This window comes from Rhinopithecus roxellana, chromosome 17 (assembly GCF_007565055.1).
Source record: "Rhinopithecus roxellana isolate Shanxi Qingling chromosome 17, ASM756505v1, whole genome shotgun sequence".
Taxonomy (NCBI): Eukaryota; Metazoa; Chordata; class Mammalia; order Primates; family Cercopithecidae; genus Rhinopithecus; species Rhinopithecus roxellana.
In genome coordinates, this window is record NC_044565.1 from 75613340 (window position 1) to 75623527 (window position 10188).

Consider the following 10188-nt stretch of genomic DNA (forward strand, 5'->3'; position numbering starts at 1 on the left):
ATATAAGTATGCCAATAATATATAAAGAATAAAACTATATGATCATAATAAATGCTAAATAAATGTTTGACAGAATACAACATATATTTTGATTTAAAATTTCTTAACAGTCAAAATAAAAATGTCTAAATATGATTAAAATATATCTATTTAAATCCCCAAATCATCATGATCCATTACATATTTTTTTTTCCTTTTTCAGACAAGGTGTCGTTTTGTTGCCCAGGCTGGAGTGCAGTGGCATGATCTCGGCTGACTACAACCTCTGTCTCCTGGGCTCAAGCGATCCTTCCACCTCAGTTTCCTGAGTAACTGAGACTACAGGTGCCCACTACCATGCCCCAGCTAATTTTTGTATCTTTTTTGGTAGAGACAAGGTTTTGCCATGTTGCCCAGGCTGGTCTCTTAACTTCTTGGCTCCGCCTGCCTTGGCCTCCCAAAGTGCTGGCATTACAGGTGTGAGCCACCATGCCCCACCCCAGATTCTTAATGAAGGAATAATGCATGCACTTATAGTAAGAACTTGTCTAAGATAACAACGCCTGTCATCACAATGATCTAACATTGCTTTTGAGGTACTAGATACTACAAATAAATAAACAAGAAAATAGATGTATATTTAAAAGTAAGCAAAATGGTTACTGCAATATAATCCTATACCTAGAAACCCAAGAAAATCAACTGAAAACTTACTACAAACAGTAAGAAAAATCAACAGGGGTAGCTGTGCATTAAATTAATAGACAAACAGTTTTCACAATGTAGACAGCAGTCAGTTAGAAAACATCAATAAAAGACCAGTGACCAAAATAGATAAAATATCAAGCAATAAACTTAAGAAATAAGCAAGCCATATGAAGAAAATTTTAAAATGTTCATGAGAGACACAAAAGAAGACTGAAAGGAATGGAAAGGTATCAAGTTCTTACGAAGAAATCATCATGAAGATTTCAGTTCTTCAAGTTAACCTTTGAATTTAATACTGTGATTCTCCAAAAACACTAAGAAGATTTTGTTTTTGGAATTACCAAATTGATTTTAAAATGCGTGGAGAAAAACCAAACACAAATAGCTAGGAACTATCTGAACAAGAGTAATGAATATTAATTAGCTCTGCCAGATATTAAAACATCAAGTCTCAACCAGTAAAATAATGTATTACAGATGCCTGCATAGAGAGAATAGCAAGTCCAGAAACAGAAGCAGCAATATAGTAATTAAACATATGGGCTAAAGTGGGCATCTCATAACATTTCAGAAGACATTATTACTCAATGAATGATTTGAGACAACTGGGTAGCAATCTTAAAATAAATTTGAATTTGTACCTCAAAACGTACACCATGATAATTCCAAATGAATGGGTGATTTAAATGGAAATGAATAGAACCATAGAAATGAACAGTATGAAAATTATTTTTAATTACTATCTTGGACAGGGGAAGCCTTTCTAAGTGTGACACAGTTCCCAGAAGCCATAGGAAAGAAGACTGACAAAAATCTGCACCATAAAAAGTCTGATTGGCTTATTATACCAAAAGTTAAGGGAAAAGTAGACAAAAAATACTTTAAAACCTTTTCAAATCCTATCACTAACACACAGCTAACTTATCTAATATATAAAGAGCTACAAATTCATAAGAAATCTAATGTCCTGGTTTCAAATAAAATAAGCAAAAGAATTAAATGGACAATCCACATCAAAAGAAATCCAAGGGATTCATAAAACCACATCACATCCCTCACAAAGAAGAAATGCAACTTAAAACTACACTGTGGGCTGGTAGCAGTGGCTCACGCCTATAATCCTAACACTTTGGGAGGCCGAGATGGGCAGATGGCTTGAGTCCAGGAGTTCAAGACCAGGCTGGGCAGCAGGCTGATGGCAAAACTCCATCTCTACCAAAATTACAAAATTAGCCGAGCGTGGTGGCACACAGCTACTTGGGAAGCTGAGGCAGCAGGATCACCTGAGCCCGGGGAAGTCGAGGCTGCAGTGAGCCCTGATCACGCCACTGCACTCCAGCCTGGTGACAGAGTGAGACTGTTTCAAAACAAACAAAACAACAAAACTACACAGTTTCAGTCATCAAACTAAAAAAATGTGAAGACTTTCTTGGCACAAGGGCGAGAGACATTCTATTCATACATCACCACTGGGAATACAAATTTGTATATCCTTAATGGAGACCATTTTGGCCATCCATAAAGATTAGGAATGTTCTTTCTTTTTGACTTAGTCCATATATGGGAATTTATCCTAAAGAAAATGAGAATGACAATAACAATAGTAGTAATAGCGGTAACTAAGAGCGGTAACTAAGAGCGGTAACTAAGAGCGGTAACTAAGAGCGGTAACTAAGAGCGGTAACTAATAGCAGTAACTAATACAGCATATGTCAGCCACTGTTCTAAGCAGTTTACACAGGCCGTGTCACCAAGTCTCTGCACTGATCTTAAAGTTCTTACTGATGAGGAAACTGAAGCAGAGAAGTTAAGTAGCAGGCCCAGAGACGCACACCTCATAAGTAGAGCCAGGGTTCAAACCCCAGCACTCTGTGTCCAGAATCCATGCTTTTATTTGTGATCTCTCAAGCTATACTTGGACATAAGAGAAATTAAAAGTAAACAAGGGTTTTCACAAGGGTATTGTTCAGGATTAGAAATAACTGGAAATAATCAAAAATCTACCAATAAAGACCTAGTTAAATAGTTATATCCATACAATGTAATACCATTCAGATGTTTTAAACAAAGAAGAAACTCTATATAAATTGATAGGAAGTCTCCAAGATAAATTTTTTAAAAACAACCAAGCTTCAAAACATTATGTATTATATGTCATCATCAGTATACAAATGAGGGAAATAATGAATATATCTATTCCCTTTATATGTTTAAAACATCTCTGAGAGAGGACAATACCGCATACCTAATAAACTATTGTGTTCGGGAGGGGAACTGTGTGGCTGAGGGGCAAAAGTGAGAAAAGGAGCTCATTGAATAACTTTTTTTTTCTCATTTTGAATTCTGAACTATGAATAACCTATTTAAAAATTAAATAATAATATGGCTGGGTCTGGTGGCTCACCCCTGTAATCCCAGCACTGTAATCCCAGCTACTCGGGAGACTGAGGCACAAGAATCACTTGAACCTGAGAGGCGGAGGCTGCAGTGAGCCGGAGTCACACCAGTGCACTCCAGCCTGGGCAACAAGAATGAAATTCCATCTCAAAAAAATTTAAAGAATAATATTAATAATAATAGTAACAGAATGATATGGATCCTCCTTAGGGTCTATGTCACAGAGGAACAAAGGGTTGCAGGCAAGGTAACAATGACAAATGTGAGGACCGACTGCAGCAGAATGTGCACCTATCCTTTTGATAATCACTTAATGAAACAGAAAAACCCAGAACTAGTTATTAGCAGAACTGAGACAAGAATATTTTAAAAACTCCTAACACAATCCTCTTTCCATCACTCTTATTTTTCCTGTAGCTAAAATGACTTCGAAGGTGGTGTTCTATCACAGAAAATGGTAGAGGTTATCGTCTGAAAAAGAAGGTTGATCTGGTATACCATATTCAGAGAAACCCGTCTCTGGTCTGGGAGAGTGCATTATGATGAAGTATCCCTCAGACACACATAAAGGCATTTACCAAATTAGTGGTCTTTAAGCCCTTGTGTTTACCTGATCGTTTTAAAGTTTATATACAAGGCTGGGCGCGGTGGCTCACGCTTGTAATCCCAGCACTTTGGGAGGCTGAGGCGGGTGGATCACGAGGTCAGGAGATCGAGACCACGGTGAAACCCCGTCTCTACTAAAAATACAAACAGTTACCCAGCGTGGTGGCGGGCACCTGTAGTCCCAGCTACTCGGGAGGCTGAGGCAGGAGAATGGCATGAACCCGGGAGGCGGAGCTTGCAGTGAGCCGAGATGGCGCCACTGCACTCCAGCCTGGGTGACAAAGCGAGACTCTGTCTCAAAAAAAAATTTTATATACAAAATGTTTCATCATAAATTTAAATAAGTTTATTGTTTGCTATAAGATGAAATGAGCATTGACGGTGATTGGAATAAATATTGCATGACATGATTTGATAGCATAGGTTTTAAGTAGGTTATTGCATAGAGATCTCTAAGTGTGAAAGAAGTCATGTATCAGTTTATTTTATCTAGTGTATCTTAATAGATTTTGTTTTCATAAAACATTCTACTTATATTGAAAACAACCCACATAACTAACCTATATTGTTTTAGTTAGTCTGAATTCAGAATATCCCCAGACAGGTCAATTTGATCCTTAAGGGAAATACAGTACAAAAGTACTTAAAGGGTTAGAATGCCTTTAAATATGTAACAGTTTACATTAAAAATGTAAACTGGGAAGTTGTTTTCTCAGCTAGTTTTGGGCAAAAGTAACCGTGAAAGATGATCTAGAAACCGAGTCCCTTGCTTACATTTATTTGACTTAGCAGCGTATCTCTTGCAGTGACTTCATGCGCTATTCCTTATTCCATTTTGGAAAACACTATGCTAAATCATAGGCATCATTCTACCTTCCTATTGTGTTTTTATTTTTTATTTTTATTTTTCTGAGATGGAGTCTCGCTGTTACCCAGGCTGGAATGCAGTGGACTAATCTTGGCTCACTGCAACCTCCCCCTCCTGGGTTCAAGCGATTCTCCTGCCTCGGCCTCCCGAAGAGCTGTTATTACAGATGTGCACCAACACACCTGGCTAATTTTTGTATTTCTAGTAGAGATGGGGTTTCGCCATGTTGCCCAGGCTGGTCTCGAACTCCTACCTCAGGTGATCTGCCTGCCTCGGCCTCCCAAAGTGCTGGGACTACAGGTGAGCCACCACTCCCGGCCGTATTTTTAGTTTTTAGAGATCAGTTCTCATTGTCGCCCAGGCTGGAGTGCAGTGGCACAATCATAGCTCACTTCAGCCTCAAACTCCTGGGCCTAAGAGATCTTCCTGCCTTAGCCTCCCAAAGAGCTGTGATTACAGGCATGTGCCACCATGCCTGGCTAATTTAAAAAAAATAATTTTTTTTTTTTTTTTTTTTTTAAGAGATGGGGTCTTGCTATGTTGCCTGGACTGGTCTTGGACTTCTGCCCTAAAGTGATCCTCCAACCTAGGCCTCTCAAAGTGCAGGGATTACAGGTGTGACCCACTGCGCCCAGCCTATTTTGTTTTTGATGGGAAAACAAAAGCATGACCAATGAGAGGAAATGTTCTGAAGGGACATAAAAAGAATTCTGTGGCCAGGTGCGGTGGCTCACACCTATAATCCCAGCACTTTGGGAGGCCGAGGTGGGTGGATCACGAGGTCAGGAGATTGAGAGCATCCTGGCTAACACAGTGAAAACCCGTCTCTACTAAAAACACAAAAAATTAGCCAGCATGGTGGCATGTGCTTGTAGTCCCAGCTACTCAGGAGGCTGAGGCAGGAGAATCACTTGAACCCGGGAGGCGGAGGTTGCAGTGAGCTGAGATAGCGCCACTGCACTCCAGCCTGGGTGACACAGCAAGACTGTCTCAAAAAAAACAAAACAAAAAAAAGTCTGTAACATGAGCCACCCTATCTTCAACTCACTCCCTTTGTTGTCTTTAACAATGCTGTTACACAGCAGCTCTATTCTACATAGTCACACACTGAATACAAGGGAAAAGAATTTATTAGAAAAAAAGCTAGAATACAAAAGCAAATATGAACATCATGTTGTACTGTTTCAAAAAAAAAAAAAGCAAAAAGATGCAAAGCAGATTGCCCATCTTTATGTGTGAGTACTCAGGATAGCTTAGGCTGTTTTGAAGTTGTAGGAAGGGAAATAATTGAGTGCTATGCCTTTCTCTGCAACATTTGTTCCAAACCTGAACCAGGAAGAGTAGAGATTTCTCCCTAAGATTGTGCTTAGGAAGTTCCTGAATATTAGTTACTTCTGTATTGATAATAAACACTGGGTGTGTATTATGTGCTATACATTGTGGTAGGTATTTTATAGGGATCATCACACTTAATCCTCCCAGCTCTTCTAAGAAGGTGGGAATTACTCCCACTTTAGAGATTGGAACATGATGGGTTAAATAACTTGCTCAACATCACATAGCTAGTGTACCAGACTGCCTCCTGGTAATTTAAATGAATCGTTAGGCAAGTATTTGTTGCATCCACCCATTGCTCTCAAATTTTAACATAGGTACAAATTTCATCACCCCAGTTTGTTATAGAGTAGGTATCTAGGGGAAAAATGCTTTCTATTACTTTTATGTTTTCTGGAGTAAGCACTTAAATAACTTGATAAGGTGTTAACCTTGAGTGGCACCACAAAATTTAAATTTATTACATTTCATTATCATTATAAATTTTTTAAAAAGCCCTGGCTCATCCTTTTAGGTTGTAATTTACTTTTTATTTCACTAGAAAATTTTTCACTAATTTCTAATAATTGAGGGTTAGAATGAAGCAAATTTCTCTGTAGTTACACATTAGTGTAGTTGACTTGTGATAGATCATCTTCCATACCATACCACATAAATTGGTTTCTACTGGAAAAGAAACAATTCTGAAGCAGTTAAGCCTTGAGAGATATTACAGCTGATGTTGACTAAGGCATTGATAGGTGCTGGAAACTTTGCATAACTGGGAATAAACCTACCTGTTCTGAGGACTTGATAATACTTTTCATGTATTTTGCAAAATAAGTCTGTTATCTCAACCATTTTGTAAATGCCTCATAAATAAAAGTAAGAAGCCAGGCGCTGTGGCTCACACCTGTAATTCCAGCACTTTGGGAGACCAAGGTGGGAGGATCGCATCAGCCCAGGAGTTTGAGACCAGCGTGGGCAACATGGTGAGGCCCTGGCTTTATGGAAAATGAAAAAAAGTTAGCTGGGTGTGGTGGTGCCCATCTGCAGACCCCACTACTCGAAAGGCTGAAGTGGGAGGATCACTTGAGCTTGTGAGGTTGAGGCTGCAGTGCGCTATGATCACTCCAGTCTAGGCCTGTCATTCATGCATTTATTCACTTATAAACAAATAAAGAGAGAGAGAGTACTAGATATGCTTGCTTTAAACCCCTAAATAATTGTTATTGATACTTTCGGGTTCTTAAAGATTTTCAATTACATTTTCTTAAAGACTTCCCTGGTTTTTGTAACCTTTCAGAGTACATCACTTCATTCCACTAAATGTTATACTGTTATTTTACTCTGTCCTTTCTCAGTGAAGCTTCTAGAACTACAGTGGTCCCTTGGTATACACAAGGAGATTAGTTCCAGGACCCCTGAACTAATGCATACACCATTATGCACACATAGTCAAGTCCACAGTCAGCTCTGTAAAACCCACATATATGAAAAATTGGCCCGTCCCTATAAGGAGGTCTTTACATCCTGTGAATACTCTATTTTACAGCGGCATTTGGTTGAAAAACCTTCTCATATAAGTGGACCTGTTGTTCAGGGTCAACTATAATCTAAACTTATGGTTTCTTTTCTCATTCTTTCCTTAAACTCCAGAAAACTGGTCTCAATTTTTATTCTGAAACTGCTCTTGAAAATGCCACCAGAAAAAAACAATAACACAGAAACGCGCACAAGACATAATGGCTATTTTTCAACTCTAGTTTGTTGAATTTCTCTGTAGCATCTGGAATTGTGCATTACTGAGCTCTGGAGCCAGATGGCCCGAGGTTTATTCCAGCTCCCCTGCTTACTAACTATATGGATATGGGCAAGTCTTCTCAACTATCCTGGCTTCATACTCCTTACATGTGAAAAGAGCGGTAATAGTAGTACTCATGTTGCTCTCAATAAACAGTAATAAAATAAATTAGCATTCTTAGTACCAACCCTAAGCTTCCACGCCACTGTTCTCTAGGTATCCCTCTTACTCTGTGACCCTGCTCCATCTATCCCTTAACTGATTAATCCTTAACCCTGCTCCATCTATCCCTTAACTGATTAATCCTTAAGATTTCATCCTTGATCCACTGCCCCTTTCCTCCCTTTTTGGATGGTTTAATTCGGAATCATTTTTCTGATGAAATGTTTCAATGCAAAAATCAGTGGATGTTGATCATTCCCAAACTTCTATCTCCAAGCATTTTCTGGAGTTTCAGACTGAAATCATTTCCCCCAGCACACCTTTCCCCCTTCTTGTAATTTCGATTTCAATTGGTAGTTCATCATCCACTGAATCACAAACCAAAAAAACAAAAAACCAAAAACCAAGGTTCATACTAAATTTCTTGTTCTAATATACTCCTATGATATTTGCTTCCTACATAATTCTCAAATCCGCCCCTTTTGTACCGTTACTGTATCTACTACATTAGTTTAAGCTCCATGCTTCTGATTCCAATCTTTGCCCTCCTCGAGTCTATCCCCTAACACTTGAGCCAATAATTTACACAGAGCCGAACTTGAATATGCTGTGTTACTGGTATATTACTGTACACAAAGTAGGTCCAAGTTACTCAGGACAGCATGGAGATCCCTCTATTAACTGACCCCTGCAATCTTTCCAATTTCTGCCAATTTCCACCCCATATAAACAATATGGAAACACCATGCTCTCGTAGTACCCACGCGTAACTTTCATTATTATTTATGCTACAATTACCTATGTTTCTGGTTCTATCATTCAGTCCATGCTGAGACATTTCTCAAGGCATGGACTTTCTACCTCAGCCCAGCACAGTGCTAGAATATAGCAGATACTCATTTTTATTGAACTGAACTACAGGCCTTTCTTCCTTTTTTGTTGTTTTTTTTTGTTTTTTTCTCTGAGATGGATGCCCTCTGCTGTCCAGGCTGGAGTGCAGTGGTGAAATCTCGGCTCACTGCAACCTCCGCCTCCTGGGTTCAAACCATTCTCCTGCCCCAGCCTCCCAAGTAGCTGGGATTACAGGTGCCCGCCACTAAACACAGCTAAGTTTTCTAAGTTTTGTATTTTTAGTAGAGACGGAGTTTCACCATGTTGGCCAGGCTGGTCTTGAACTCCTGACCTCAGATGATCCGCCCACCTCGGCCTCTCAAAGTGCTGGGATTACAGGCGTGAGTCACCGCGCCTGGCCAGGCCTTTTTCCTTCTTGAAAAAATTATAACTCAATTTAACAAATACCGATCATTTTGAGAGACGTTTTCTCCGAAAGATTCTCCCCCACCCAGATTTCTAGGAAACATTTTTTTTCCCCCTATCATTCCTGCCCCCGGCCTCTTTATTTACATTTAGTGGGCAGGGGATGATTTGTTGTGGAAGTTCTCATACCAACAGTTATGTTTACTCCAACTTACAACCACACATCTGCAGGTAACTACAATTGTGCAAGGGGAAAAGTGAGTTCAAACACTGACATGCACACCTGTTTGAATCAGTGATTTGAACCCTAGGAATACACTAGTATATACAAATATGGAAACCACACACACACACACAAAAAGCATTTCTAGTTATTACCATGTTAATGGGGAAAGACAGAAGCAAGAAAAACAGGATAATAAGAAGTCATAAAATGCTAAGTATTCTGTGATGAATGTATTTTTTTATTTAGGTAAACTCATTTTTTTATTTAGGTAAAATACAAATAAATACCTAAATTTAATTTAGGTAATCCTCTCTGTTAAAAAACAAATGGATCAAATGCTATCCAAATTACTTAAGGTGGGAGGTGGGGGTATGATTAAATAATATAAACATAATTAAAATATATTTTCAAAAGGATGTAATATAGGTAGACAAAGTATCCAGAAAGACATAATGGGCACAACCTAAAAATACTGAAGTCTAAGGATGGAGGTAATCCGGGTACTGGGAAATCAATTTATATATAGAATGATTCAAATGTCTTGCCTCAGCAAGAATTTGTCTATTCTATGTCTGCCACAGTTGGATGCTTGATTAGTTTGGCTACAGAGCAAGAAATAAAAATGATAGTGGTACATGTTTTATAGTTTTCATAGAGAATACTGACATCCTATTCTAGTTCCTAGTAGTAGGAGGAAACAGAACATTAACTAAAGGTACTGTCTCACGGTATCCATTTTAAGAGATAACAGTTTTAAGACTTCATATGTCAAAAATTCTCTCCTAATATTTTTTGCTTGTTTCTCCAAGAAATTCTTATATGCACTATTCCAGTAAATCATTACTTACTACAAGTTAAGGTTAAGAA